A 14,773-nucleotide genomic window follows, 5' to 3' on the forward strand; every position below is an offset into this window, starting at 1 on the left:
TTTATTTTTCAATAAAGCCAACGACACTGAGTTAGTTATCCTTCCTTGAGCATTCCAGACATTTCCATATTCTTTGGCCTTGCACAGATTATTCCATCCTGCAATTCTTCTCTTTCACATTTCTTTACCTGAAAATTCCTTCTCATTCCTCAAAACACATCTTTTTAAAAAATATATATTTTATTGATTTTTTACAGAGAGAAAGGGAGAGGGATAGAGAGCTAGAAACATCGATGAGAGAGAAACATTGATCAGCTGCCTCCTGCACACTCCCTACTGGGTATGTGCCTGCAACCAAGGTACATGCCCTTGATCGGAATTGAACCTGGGACCCTTGAGTCCGCAGGCTGATGCTCTACCCACTGAGCCAAACTGGTTAGGGCTCAAAACACATCTTTTAAAACACAGAAAAATTGCCTCTGACTTGCCCAACCAGAGTCAAACAATACATTGCACCTGCTACTATGGCCACTATAATATCCTATAAAATAAAAGGCTAATATGCAAATTGACTGAACGGCAGAATGACCGGTCCTTAATGCAGGAGTTGCTTCCTGGTGGTCAGTGCACTCTCACAGGGGAAGCAGGCCTAAGCCATCAGTCAGACATCCCCCAAGGGCTCCCAGACTGTGAGAGTGCAGGTGAGGCTGAGGGACCCCCCCAAGTGCATGAATTCCATGCACCGTGCCTCTAATTGTACAATAAAACATAGGCATAATGGCATCATACCCAAGTGGTTAGGGGCAGGGCTCCAGAGCTCAACTCCTCACCTGTTGAATAATCTTGGGCAAGGTAGACTACCTTCCCCTCTTGGTTTCCTCAGCTGCGAAATACAGATGATAGTAGTAGCTAAACTAAATGTGTTGTGAGGTTTAGACAAAACAATGGCTTCATAGAGTGCATGATAGGAAAGGAGCACTCAATAAATGTTAACTACCAGACAACAAGGAAGATGAAGATGAAGACAGCAATAATTACATCTTTCTCAATAAACTCTTACGGGCTGGGTCCATGTCCCTTTACTGTTGGCATTGCAAAGGCTGACATGATCCCTGGCTTTGCTGTCTACCCTGTCCCACCTCCAGTCCTGATTCTCTCAATTCAATTCAAAACTCAGCATATAATGAACAACAGAACCTGATGAACAAAACTAGAACGAGCATCGAACAGATTGTCCAACCTATGAGGGAAGCGGGGAGGGGCGGGAGGTGAGGGGGTAAGAAATCAACCAAAGGATCTGTATAGAAGCATCAAACAGATTGTCCAACCTATGAGGGAAGGCAGGGGTGGGGGGATGGGTGAGGGGGTAAGAAATCAACCAAAGGACCTGTATGCATGCATATGAGCTTAACCAATGGACACAGACCGCAGGGCGGGTGGGGGGTAAGGGCATGTGATGGGGGTTGGGGCCAGCTGGGGAGAGGTCAATGAGGGAAAAAGGAGACTTACATAATACATTAAACAATAAAGAATTTAAATTAAAACAAAACAAAACATTGTTGGAAAAATACCCTGATTCCCCTCAACTCCTACTTCTCATCGCCCTTGTCCTGGTTGAGTTTCTCACCAAATTTCACATGAGAGATAGCCTCCCACTTGAATCTTCCCACCTGTTCTCTTTCCAACTTTGGATCCCTCCACCCTCTCCCCTGCATGTGCCCAGAGGAACCTTTTCAGGCAATGATCTAATCAAACTGCCCCCCTACCTACTCTAGCTCACCATTGCCCACCAGACTTAACACAAAACCTCTTTTGCATGACCTACCTCCGCCCCTGAAATCTAGCCCCTCGACCCACCCACAAACCTCGTCTCCAGGTGCAGACCTCACTAGCAGCACACGGCAGATAGTGGACCCACCTTCCCTGGAACGTGACACAGCACAAGGACTTCCATAGCTTTGCTTGCCCTTGTCTTCTCTTCATTTTCTACCTGAACACATAGGACTCAACTTTCAAGGGTCTTCAAGGTCACCTCCCCTTAGACCCTGAAAAGAGAATCCCCCATCTCTCTTTGCTACATTTTGTGGCAAGCTCCCCGCAGGTGGGGCTGGGCCTGTTGTGTCCCAGCAGATTGTTGTACGCCTGTCCCTTTACCTAGTGAGGGAGGTGCTTGAAGATGAGGATGGGATTTCACACACCCCTGTTTCCTCAGGCTCTGGCACAAGGCTGACAAGGTACATGCTTGATTCTTCTTTGAAAGAAAGATCCAAAGAATACATTGGACAAATCCAAAAACTGGGGTAGGGGGTAAGGGTGGGGGCTGCAAAGCTTTTAACCTTTCTTCTCAATTTTCTTTCAGATTCTGAAAATAAAATAAAAGACGACAGAGAGAGGAGACACTATATGCTTACAGTTATGCTGATTTACTCAAATTGCCAGTTTAATTATAAATTATTAATTACAATACAGGTCGAGTGCTAGTTAATTCCAAACCACCCCGAGTCAGCGGTGAAGGAGAATTATGGCCCATGCTCGATTCTGAGGACTGTGCAGCCTCAAGTTTTATGCTGCCCAGACCTTCGAGGTAAGTCTTTTCAAGGAGAAGCCGTAAGTAACGTGTAGAACATTTGAGTTCTTAAGGGAATCCACATTTGAAAATAAATAAAAATCACCCCCGGTATAAATCTGCCATGTTTTAGATTATTCCCGCATCAGATTTTGCCCTGAAATTTCACTGCACATATTTTATCCAGATACACACTGGGGTGGGGGCGGGAGTACATTCTAACTGCACTGCATCCTCTGGAGAAAACTGTACTAGCGATTTTCCAGTATTTTCAGGCTTGTTAAAAACATAGTTCTGAGCTTAGAAATGTCAATACTGCTTCTCACTTTTATACAACAGCAGCTTCAGTGCTGCTTGCAAAGGAGTCTCGGGATACTGTCTGCTGAGGCTGGGTATGCCAGGCCACCTGACATTCTCTCTCTCCAGAACCAGGAGTCTCCCTCCGCAGGAAGGCTCAGCGGCGTCGGGGCAGGCACTGACCAGTCCGTGGGCTCAGTTAGTACATTTCAGATCCCTGCACACTGCCCCCGGTTCAGGGCCTTCAGTCCCACACAGTCCGTTTCATCTGACAGTGTGAGGGATCCTGGATGAAAAGGTATCTGTAAAAAGGCCAGTAAGTATATCAGTGGACTTGTAGCTACTTATTGTCACCAAATTTCTTTTGTGCAACTCAATATTTTTCTCCATTTCCCTAAAACCTATGTATTGAAATTAAATTTGTGTATGGGTTGTTTTTATTATTTTTTTTCTGGATAAAATGTGGGCTCTTACACTGTTTTAAGGCAGAAATTTATATTGCTTTTCACAGTATTTATCTAGGGGATATCAATTAAAAAAATCACGCATTGATCATCCTATTAGCTGTTCATTGGACATGAAAATATTGAGTCAAGTGAAAACGTAGCACATGTAAGTAAAGTTAAATACATATCCTGAAATTTAACTTTGAAATTTTATCTTTTTTAAAAAAAGTATTTGCAAAATTCCATGGATATCGAGCACCGCCTCCACATTCCCCTTCTCATTATAATGTCAACCGGGAGAAGGGGGTTTCCGGGGATGAAATGGCAAGGTTACTCCAGCATCTCCACCAAGGACCAGTGCTTCTGTCACCCTCTGCAAGTCAGAGGAGGAAAGACAAAGGGTGTGGATAGCCAGGAAAAAAAGAAAAAAGCACAAAAAGTGAACTGAGAGAAAGGGAAGCTCTTTCTGTTCCCAATTATAAGGTCACTGTTATTAAAATGTAATGCACAATGATTATGTATTATTTATTAATACGCAACTCGATGGTTCTCAAATTGCTTGCACAAGCATTACCTTGTGGGTTCCTTATGAACTATGAGATAAATAGAACAAATAGTCTCACTATTAAGTACATGATGGTCCAACCGCTTTGCTGTGCATCTGAAATGAATACAGAATAATATCGAATGTAAACTGTGATGGGAAAATAAGTTTTTAAATGATGTAGAAACGGAAGCATGAGGAAGGTTAAGGAAATTGCCCCAAATCATGAGGTTAACAAATGGCAGACTTCTTTCCATCCTGGGGTGCTTCCTCTCTCTTTAACCTCTGTCAGCGCCCCAGACACAACATTTATGTCTGCGTGTTTCCTCTGCCTGGAACGTCCTCCCTTTGCATCTTCCCTCACAGCCCTTCCCGGATGGCGGGAACCATCTCCTACCATCTGCTTTGGCACCCTGCACTCCCCTGTGGGCGGGGCGTCTTGGTCATCCTGCTCCCCAGGGCCATTCTCCTGGCAAACATTGCTTGCCAAGGGAGGTTCTCAATACTTTCAATTTAATTTCCAATATCAAATGAATTTGGAAATACTATTATGATGCTTCCCTTGTCTTCATGATACCTTTGTGAAGAAAGGAGCACTTGGACATGACTTTATTTTTTCCCCTTTTTAAATTTTATTAAATTTATAAGGGTGACATTGGTTAATAAAATTGTATAGGTTTCAGGTGTTCAACTCTATAGTACATCACAACTGTATATTGCACTGTGTGTTTACTACCCAAAGTCAAAGCTTCTTCCTTCACCCTATATTTGACCTCCTGTACCTTTTACTACCCTCTCTCCCCATTTCCTCTGGTCACCACCATACAGTTGTCTATGAGCTTTTGTTTTGGTTTGTCTTGTTGGTCCATTTGTTTCAGTTTTATATTCCACATATGAGTGAGCTCATATGATTTTTGGCTTTTCCTGTCTGACTTATCTCACTTAGCGTGATATTCTCAAGATGCATCATGTTGTTGCAAATGGCAGTATCTCCTCTTTTCTTATGGCTGAGTAGTATTCCATTGTGTATATGCTCCGCATCTCTTTTAGCCAATCCCCTATCAAAGGACACTTCAGGGTTTCCATGTATTGGAAAATACAGATAAAAACTACAATGAGCTACCACCCCACAGCTGTTAGAATGGCTGTTATCAACAAGACAAGTACTAATGAGTGTTGGGGAGGCTGTGGAGAAAAAGGAACCCTCCCTCACTGCTGGTAGAAATGTAAACTGGTGCAGCCACTATGGAAAACAGTAAGGAGGTTCCTCAAAAAAGAAGACTAGAGTTACCATATGACCCAGCACTCTATATCTACCCAATACATTTTAAAGCATCTAGTTGCAGATGTATGCCCCCCTATGTTTATTGCAGCATTATTCATGGAAATTATTTTAGTAGCCTGTATATATTTTGATAGGACTGTTCAAATTTTAGACACTTACCAGGGTCTAACAAATATAAATATAATAGAGGCCCGATGCACAAAGATTTGTGCAAGAATGGGCCTTCCTTCCCCTGGCTGCCAACACTGCCTTTGCTCTGGCCTAGAGCCGCCTTTCCGCCTTCCCACGCTATCCAGAGGCCTGGAGTGGTTGGGGGGGTACGGAATGCCTGAGTCGTCGCCCGCCCCTGGCCACTTGTGTATGCAAATTAACCCACCATCTTTATTTGGTCAATTTGCATACTCACTCCTGATTGGCTGGTGGGTGTCGCGAAGGTGCAGTCAATTTGCATCTTTCTCTTATTAGTGTAGATATAGCTAGTGATCATGAATATACAGATAAACACAAAATGGATAGCAATCTTCCCTGAAATGACAAAATCACAACAAGAGTCTATCTAAAGAATTACAAATAGTGCAGGGTGTTTTCAATCACATCTGCAGACACCAGGGACCCTCACCCCCCACCCCACAGCCTGGTAGTACACGAGTTTGGTTATCTTTATGTTGATGCTGGTGGTTACAATAGGACCTTCACATAACTGTGAAGACCGTTCAGTGAACAACTGCAACTACTTCAACGTGTCACCAATGTAGACAGATAGATGGATAGATATCCTCTCTAATAAAATGGTAATATGCAAATTAACCATCACTCCACTGCATAAGCCACGCCCACCAGCCAAGCCACGCCCACCAGCCAATCAGGGCGAGTATGCAAATTAACCCCAATCCAAGATGGCTACAGCCACAGAGAGCAAGGTTTCCTAGGTAACAGAGGAAGCCAAGCTTTCCAATAGCCGTTGCAGGCCTAAGCCTCCACTCAAGCTACAAGGTTTCAATTATAGAAGGTAAACAAATTCAAACAAATGGCGGCAGAATGGAGCTTGAGAAAGCAGGCTAGGGTTGGCGGCAACAGGGGAAGCAAAGCTTTCCGCACACCCTGGCCGGGCTCACCCACTTAAGGCAACAAAGTTTCAATTGTAGAAGGTAAACAAATTCAAACAAATGGCGGCAGAATGGAGCTTGAGAGAGCAGGCCAGGGTTGCTGGCGGCAACAGGGGAAGCAAAGCTTTCCACAAACCCTGGCCGGGCCCACCCGCTTAAGGCAATTGCCAAAAGTTTCAATTGTAGAAGGTGAATTAACTGCCACAGAAATGGCTGCCGGAGCCCCAGGCTTGGCTCCGCTCCAGGCTACAAAGTTTCAATTGTAGAAGGAAAATAAATTCCAGATACCAGGGCCTCCCCTTGGGTTGCCAGGAGGCGTGGCCGGCCTGCAAACCATACACAGGCCCCTCACTCAGGCCGCCCCACACCCCAAGAGAACCCCCACCCTTATCTGTGACACCCTTCAGGGCAAACCAGCTGGCCCCCACCCATGCACCAGGCCTCTATCCTATCTAATAAAAGAGTGATATACAGATTGATCATCACTGCAACACACAATATAGCTGCCCCCATGTGGTCAAAGATCCTGTCCCCATGTGGACACAAGATGGCCACCACAAGATGGCCAGCAGGAGAGGGCAGTTGGGAGGCACCCGGCCTGCAAGGGAGGGCAGTTGAAAGGGACCAGGCCTGCAAGGGAGGGCAGTTGAGAGGGACCAGGTTTGCAAGGGAGGGCAGTTGGAGGTGATCAACCCTGCAGGAGAGGGCAGTTAGGGGTGACCAGGCTGGCAGAGGAGGGAAGTTGGGGGCAAACAGTCTGGCAGGGGAGCAGTTAAGCATCAACCAGGCTGGCAGCAGAGTGGTTAGGGGGTGATCAGGCTGGCAGGCAGAAGCGGTTAGGGGCAATCAGGAAGGCAGGCAGGCAAGCAGTTGTGAGGCAGCAGTCCTGGATTGTGAGAGGGATGTCCGACTGCCCGTTTAGGCCCGATCCCACCAGGATCGGGCCTAAACGGGCAGTCGGACATCCCTCCAGGAGTCCCAGATTGGAGAGGGTACAGGCTGGGCTGAGGGACAATCCCCCGCCGTGCACGAATTTCGTGCACCAGGCTTCTAGTAGACATATAAGTACAGATATAAACAGAGTATGGTATTGTCTGTCTCTCTCTATACATACATACAAATATACAAAGGGCGACAAACAGTATTTTGTCAGGTTGCAATCAGGTACTTTGAGGAAGAGGAAGATTTCCAAAGGTATCTTTGGGCACTGGGTGACCATGAGGTATTTACACATCCTCTCTTTACCCTCAGGATGGCCAGCTACCCTTGAGCATTCCAATACCTCTTGAACCTATTCCTTTCTCTTCAATTTCACTGCCATTGGCTTAGTTGAGAAGCATGTCTTGTCTTGCTTGGAATATTACAAAAGTCTCCTTATTTCTCAATCTGCCACCATTTTATAAATAAAACCCATTACGCCCACCACAGTTACCTCTTAAGTATCTTGCTTCTGCCTAACAGCCCAACATCTGCCCCTTGTTAAGAGTCTGAAGTCTAAACAGTCTGACCATATCATAACTACTTGCCCGTTCTCCAACAAGTAGCACCTCCCCCCGCCCCCCATATCTTTCTGGGGCTCATTGTTCTCTCATCTCTGTGCCTTTACACACACTATTCCTTCTTTTTGGAAAACACTTTTCTACTTTTGTGCCATACAAACCACTCACCCTTCAACACTCAAGTCAAATATGAGCTCCTTTAGGATGCATTAGTTTCTCTCCCATTTCCAAAGCATTCTTGCTTATGACTTTATCATAACATTTATCTTTGCAACAGAGCTTCTCCATGGAAAATATCTGTTATATTTATCCTTGAATTCCTATCATACAACCCAAAGCCTGACAAATGATAAAATAATTTCCCCTCTAAAGGGAATGTGTGCATGCATAGGTTTTAAAATTGGGGACCTTATAATTTGCCAACTATTTTCCATCCTAGAAATTTGACATTTGACCACTCTTTTCCCAAAAATACCCTCCATCCAATTCCTTAGATTTTTTTTTTTAATTCTGGGTTTTGTCTTTTTATATTTATTTGTATGGTTGTTTAAAGACTCTCTGTTTCTAAACTATATTCTTTATAAATCACAATATTCTCAGTACTTAGAAATATGTTTGGTACATAACAGGTGCTTAATAAAAATGTACAAAATGAATAAATGCCCACTATATACACTGTGGTAAACAAGTTATCATATACTTGTGAGAGAACAAACCTGAGTTAGAAAGGTTTTCCTAAAGGTGAAATATTTCTATGTGCAAAGGTAATTGGGGTGTGAAATGTACGATTCTTGACATATTAGTGCCACCTACATAAAGGGGACATGATATGACTGAAAAATGATGTGAGAGACCATGTACCATAACTTAGGTTCTGTAGTCCAATGACTCATGTATCCTCGGACAGTGTTAACTCCTCATCCCCTGGTTCTCACTGAAGAAAATGACGACCACAGAACATATCTTCCAGGTTGTAAGAAAGTGGGACTGTGTATAGTACACTAGTACAGTGGCTAGAAATAAGTACTTCATAAATGGTAGTTGTTACTATTATTTTATACTAGAGGCCCAGTGCATGATTTAATCATGCACCTGGTGCACCAGCTGGCTGGCTGTCCGCTGGTGCATCAGGCCTTCCGAAAGCCTCCGGCGCGGCGGAGGCTTTCGAAAGGCCTTGTGCCGGAGCAGACAGACAGCCAGCTCCCCCGCTTTGGCTTTTGATCGCGGGGGAGCTGGCTGTCTATCCGCTGGTGCACCAGGCCTTTCGAAAGCCTCCGGCGCAGCCATGGCACAGACGCTGAGCTTCCGGCGCCAGCGAGCTCAGCGTCCTGCTGGCCCAATCAGCTACCCCAGCCACCCTGAGTCCCGCCCCCTGCGCCTCCTGCTGGCCCAATCGTGGGCGTAGTGGAGTGATGGTAATTTACATATTACCATTTTATTATGTAGGATGCTCTTAGCAATATTGAATAAATATTTGGAATCAGATAAATAGCTTAATCAGTGCCTGTTTGCTTATTTTCTAAATCTCAGCTCCTTCAGATTTAAGGCAGGACTTACTGATGAAGCTGGCCTTGGAAAGCTGCAAGATTTCATTAGACATGCTTCCAGAGCAAAAAGTAAATATATAATCAATAATTATCAATCCTGTCCTTATACGCTGAACATTGTGCCTATGCAAATACACAGGGCAAATCACACTCTTGTATAAAAAAATTATTTTGCTCTTCTTTATATATTTTCTTTTAGAGGATATTTTATTCTATTTCTGGAAGATTCAAAGGATGCAACTTCAACACCATGTCCTGCCCTATCAAGGGCAATGATTCCACCCTCTACAACTCTACCCTATCTGTGTCCGGTCACAATATTTGAAAATCATATTTCAAGTGTTTCATTTCAAACTGAATGGCACAGTTTTTTGTTTTGTTTTGTTTTGTTTTTTAATTATAATCTGGACTCACAGAAGCTAAATTTTGACTACCATTTTTTTCCAACTACTTTCTGTGTAATTTTTGAAAAAGTTACTTGTGTTTTCTCTGCCATAAAATGGGCATGAACGTATTTGCTACACAGGGACGTGGAGATGGTGCTAGTTACAGGCCGGCAAGCCAGCTCTGACTCCTGGCGACTCCGTGATAACCACAGGCCCTGTTTTCAACAGCCCTTAGAGATAATGATTTTAAAGAGACTTAAATGGCTATTATTGTTGTTTCCAGTTTATTATTGTTATTACTATTCCCAGAGAATAACAAGATATTGAGGCCAAGTGAAAGCTGATATAAATATGAAGTGCTTTCCACTGCACTTTTAAACACTCAAGGCTAATTTATAAAAATAACAACAGTAAAGACTTTATAAAAAATGAATGTTTTATTCTTCCAGGGTTACCTTTTTAAAATTTATTCTAACAAAAGAGCTTATTTCATAAACTAGAGGTGAGAGTAATTTGAGAATTACAGTATACATGCTAGGCGAGGTTGTGCCAAATTTTGTGTACTCAGGTAATATGATATGTTGGCAAAATCACTACATGAAATGTCAGGATAAGTGGATCCTAATATTGATTCTTCTACAGCTGTGTGATCTTCTGTCAATCGCTTAACCCCTTTGATTTAGGTGTGTGTGTGTGTGTGTGTGTGTGTGTATTTCCCTCTTTTTATTCATGCTGCCCTACCCATGGCAGCCTGCTTGCAATGCCCCAAACACCCCACACTTCTCATAAATGCATATAGAATTCTATACAGCTGCATATGCTGAACCCTGTACCTTTGTGCCCTCTGCCTATTCAAGTCCTACTCACACCTGAAAACTGATATATAATGCCCTCTCTCTACCAGCTCTCTCCATCCCAGAGATGAATGTAAGCCTGTGCTCCATGGCTACTTGATCACAAGGATGTAATATGGTTATTCAAAACATGTATCTAGTACCTACTAGGCCCTCGGTGTTACCTTGGGAGTAGAGATGTACACAGAGAAGATTCCTCTCTTATGGAAATGATGGAGTTTTGTGTCAAGAGAAGAACACTTACGTTGATAAATAATCACAGGATCAAGGTGTGATTACTATTGTGGATGTGCCCTGAAGTGGTACAAGGTGCCATGACAGCCCATAATAGGGGACCAGCCCTGGGCAGTGAGTTTGCACGAGGGGTTCGCTGTGGGCAGGGCTGGGCAAAGGGATCAGCATGTGCAAAGATAGGATGCAAAGTTGGCTTGGGAGACTGTGTCTGAAGTGAAGAGAGGAAACTCTTATAAGTGACTGACTGGACAGGGGACAGGATTTATTGATTCTCAAGAAAGTGCTTAAGGTTTTAATATTTTTAAAGAGAAGTGAGGCCCTGGCCAGTTTTGCTTAGTGGATAGAGCATCAGCCCTTGGGTTGAAGGTTCCTTGATTCTGGTCAAGGGCACATATCCCTTCCCTCCCCTCCCCTCCCCTCCCCTCCCCTCCCCTCCCCTCCTCTCCCCTCCCCTCCCCTCCCCTCCCCTTTCCCCTTCACTTCCTGCCCTGTGATGCCTAGAGTAGGGGTTGCACACTTGTTGCTGCACTTGTTGCTCACCCTGCACTCAGTATGCACTATCCTGTGCCCAAGCCTGGGACAGAATTATAGAAAGAAATCCTCTGGATCAGACAAAGAAACTCTTCATCTTTGGAGAAAGCTGGGACTTGTAAAATTTTGAAGAAATGCTTAGTTGTTCATAATCTTGTTCAGAGCTAGATGATGGCTCGGAAGGAAGGGGGTGAGGCCGGTAGCTCAGATGGCACTCTTCTATTCAGTAGTTGTATGAAAGCGGCAATGGTTTTAGTTATGAATAAATGAGATCATAAAATAAGTATACTTTAAAGACTACCGAATGATATGTACCTATAATTCAGCATTCTGACTAAAGAAATAAAAGCTACATTTTGAGTCTCAGGGATCCCATGGGTGTGACACTTGATGAGCTTTGACTCTGCTTGTAGAACAGGGATGGGCTCAGTAATGTGATCTATATTATGTAGAAGGTGCATCAAGGTAGCTTTTCCCAGGCCAAGGTTAACCTCACATACCCCACGTTTCTTAAATTCACTACCCTGCTAGATGCACAAAAGTCAAGATTTCCAATATGAAAGAACAGGCTTGGATTTCTAGGTGTGAGGAAGTCAGCCATGAGGCCCCCAACATAATTTTTATGTGAGTCTTTTCTCAAATCTCCGAAATCTATCTCAATTCCAACACATCTGAAAAGTCTGAAAAAATAAAGATTGCATCTGCATTTTATTTTTACATTGGGAAAGTGGGGAGGGGTTCATGACTGAATATTGCTGATAAAAACATGATAACTGAGTCTCATTACAGCCAAAGACAAGTCTCATATTTTAGCATTTTTATTAAAGCTTTTTAAATTACTGAGTGTCTGGTATATTCAATACCAGCCTAAGTGATTTATATTAGTCTATCCCTAGATACTCCATCTAATAAATAACTTGGCAATCTCCTAGCCCATAAATATCCCTGGCCCCAGCAAAAAGCAATTAAAGGATGTGAGAAAAAAAGAGTGGTTTCTCAGTACCCCAGACTATAGTGTCACGGGGTGTTTCCAGCGGAATAATTCACGCCACTTACGGAGGGGCCAGGTCTCCTGTCCTCACCACTCACCCACCGGGAATTTACGTCTCAGTTCCCTTCAAAGACAAAACGCATCCGAAACTGTCTTTAAATATTTAACATGTCACAGGAATGCAGGTGTTTCATCCTGGAGAACATTCTCCCCAGCAACAAGTGTGCTAGAATATTTGAGACAGCTCAGGCAGAAAATACTGTGCAAAGCCTTTTTGGAAAGCAGTTGTGTCCAAAATGTTTCGGGGGAAGAAAGGGGACATATGTAATACTTCCAACAATAAAGACTTTTAAAAAAATGAAAAAATAATCATGAAAATAATAATGACAACAACAACAACAAAAACAGTCAGTAGGTATGAGGAATTTTATGGGGAATCTGTAAAATGTTCTAAAACTCAATTAAATTGATACTAGAGGCCTGATGCATGAATATTCGTGCAAGAATGGGCCTTCCTTCCCCTGGCTGCCGGCACCGCCTTTTTGCTCTGGCCCAGAGCCGCCTTTCCACCTTCCCACGCTGCCCAGAGGCCCGGAGTGGCTGGGGCCGTGGTCGGCAAACTGCGGCTCGCAAGCCACATGCGGCTCTTTGGCCTCTTGAATGTGGCTCTTCCACAAAATACCACAGCCTGGGTGAGTCTATTTTGAACAAGTGACGTTAGAAGAAGTTTAAGTTTAAAAAATTTGGCTCTCAAAAGAAATTTCAATCATTGTACTGTTGATATTTGGCTCTGTTGACTAATGAGTTTGGCGACCACTGGGCTGGGGCAATGCGGAACACCTGCGTCTGCCCCACCCGCCCGTTCAGCGCCTGTGTATGCAAATTAACCCTCCATTTTTGTTGGGTTAATTTGCATACTTACTCCTGTTTGGCTGGTGGGCATCATGAAGGTACGGTCAATTTGCATCTTACTCTTTTATTAGTGTAGATTGCTTTACTTGGTAAGTTACTAAAAGTCCTTAATTTGTACACTTGAAATGTGTGAATTTTATTATATATATACTGTATATATATATATAAATTTAAAATGTAAAAAAAAATGTTTAAAACACATCAAGTATCTATTGGGGCAGCCAGCCCAAAGGTTGTTAGAGACTCCAGTGTCACCAGCCCAGAAAAGATTGCAGGCTGATCAGGTTCAACCAGGATGCCAGGTAGAAAGCCACTGATATTTATGAGGGTGGCTTCCAGTTTAGTCCTTTCAGCTACGAAAGGAGGCCACCTTTCCGGAGAAACCTCTTATCTGGCCTTCGCTGAACCTCAAAGGCTATGGGAAGGAGGAAGCTCTGAGCCCCTCCTTTCTATGTACGTAAGTCAGTGTGCTCTGCATTGCACCCAGTGCCCAGCACCCAGGCAGGAGACAACAAGGCCACACACCCAGCCTTTTCTCACTGTGCTCTGGGAAGCTGCCAGGAAAAATGGCCTTGGATAGGAGAGACTGGCCCCAGTCCTGGTTTTATAGGGATTCTCCAAATCCCAATCCCAGTGAGTCCATGGCACACTCATCATAAATCTGAGAGGCTTGGAGGCTCTAGATCAATTTAATTGGATGCGTCTTCTAATGATACTTTCGATCGTTTTATTAAACATTGTCTATTTTTATGCGCTTCACTTCCCAGATAATTATGTACGCATTGTTGGGGGCAGAGAAAACTGCCTTTGAAAATATCACAGGAGCCCAATAACACGCTATTTACACGTCCTCGGACACTCCAGGGCACACCAAGGACATGGCACAGGTATGAGGCAGAGGTAATGCCACTTCAGCTTGATTACAGCACTGGGAAGTGGGGGATTTACAAAGAAAATCCTATTTCCCCCCTTCATCTCATTTATTATGAAGAAGAAAGAGCAGAAACGCAGCTTCAGTTCCATAACTTGGTGTCAGAAAAACAGGGCAAAATGGAGAGGGGTTTGACAAAAAAGCATTGATTGTTGGATAGAGCAGTGATTTTCAACCTTTATCATGGCATGGCACACATACACTAATTACTAAAATTATGTGTCCCACCAAGAATATGTTATATTTTTTTGCCAATCTGACAAAAAATAAACACCCCGCAATAGGCATAATTTTGATTCATTCACACGACACACCTACTGTTGTGTTGGCTGTTTTCATTTGTTCATTTGGCACTCTAAGGAAAAAGAGTTCAGTGCCCCTGACTAAATAGTCAGGCATGGTTTTAGAATTATTGTGGCACACCGGGGTACCAGGGCACACCAGTTGGAAATCACTGGCATAGAGGAAATTATTCTTTTTTCTTATAATTAGAGAGATGTTGCAAGCAGATGCCTGGAGTTCCCCAGGATTCTGGGAGCTAGATAGCGTCTCATTACTTATTTATTTGATGTAATATTTTGAAACATCAGTATATTTACGTGCTTCAAACACCAGCTTACTTTAAGGCAGCAGAATATATATACTGTTTCTATATTTATAAAAATAACATTATACATTTTCCCAGCTGCATTGTATTCCTTTGG

The 14,773-nt window shown here is 43.5% G+C and overlaps 1 protein-coding gene across 6 annotated transcripts in view; it reads right to left on the reverse strand.

Annotated features, from left to right (window-relative positions):
* Positions 1-14,773, reverse strand: part of OPCML (opioid binding protein/cell adhesion molecule like) — a gene marked incomplete at both ends in the record, with an annotated part of 895,301 nt that overhangs the window by 89,062 nt on the left and 791,466 nt on the right. The window lies entirely within an intron of this gene.

Source organism: Cnephaeus nilssonii (genome assembly GCF_951640355.1).
Source record: "Cnephaeus nilssonii genome assembly, chromosome: 22".
Lineage (NCBI taxonomy): Eukaryota > Metazoa > Chordata > Mammalia > Chiroptera > Vespertilionidae > Cnephaeus > Cnephaeus nilssonii.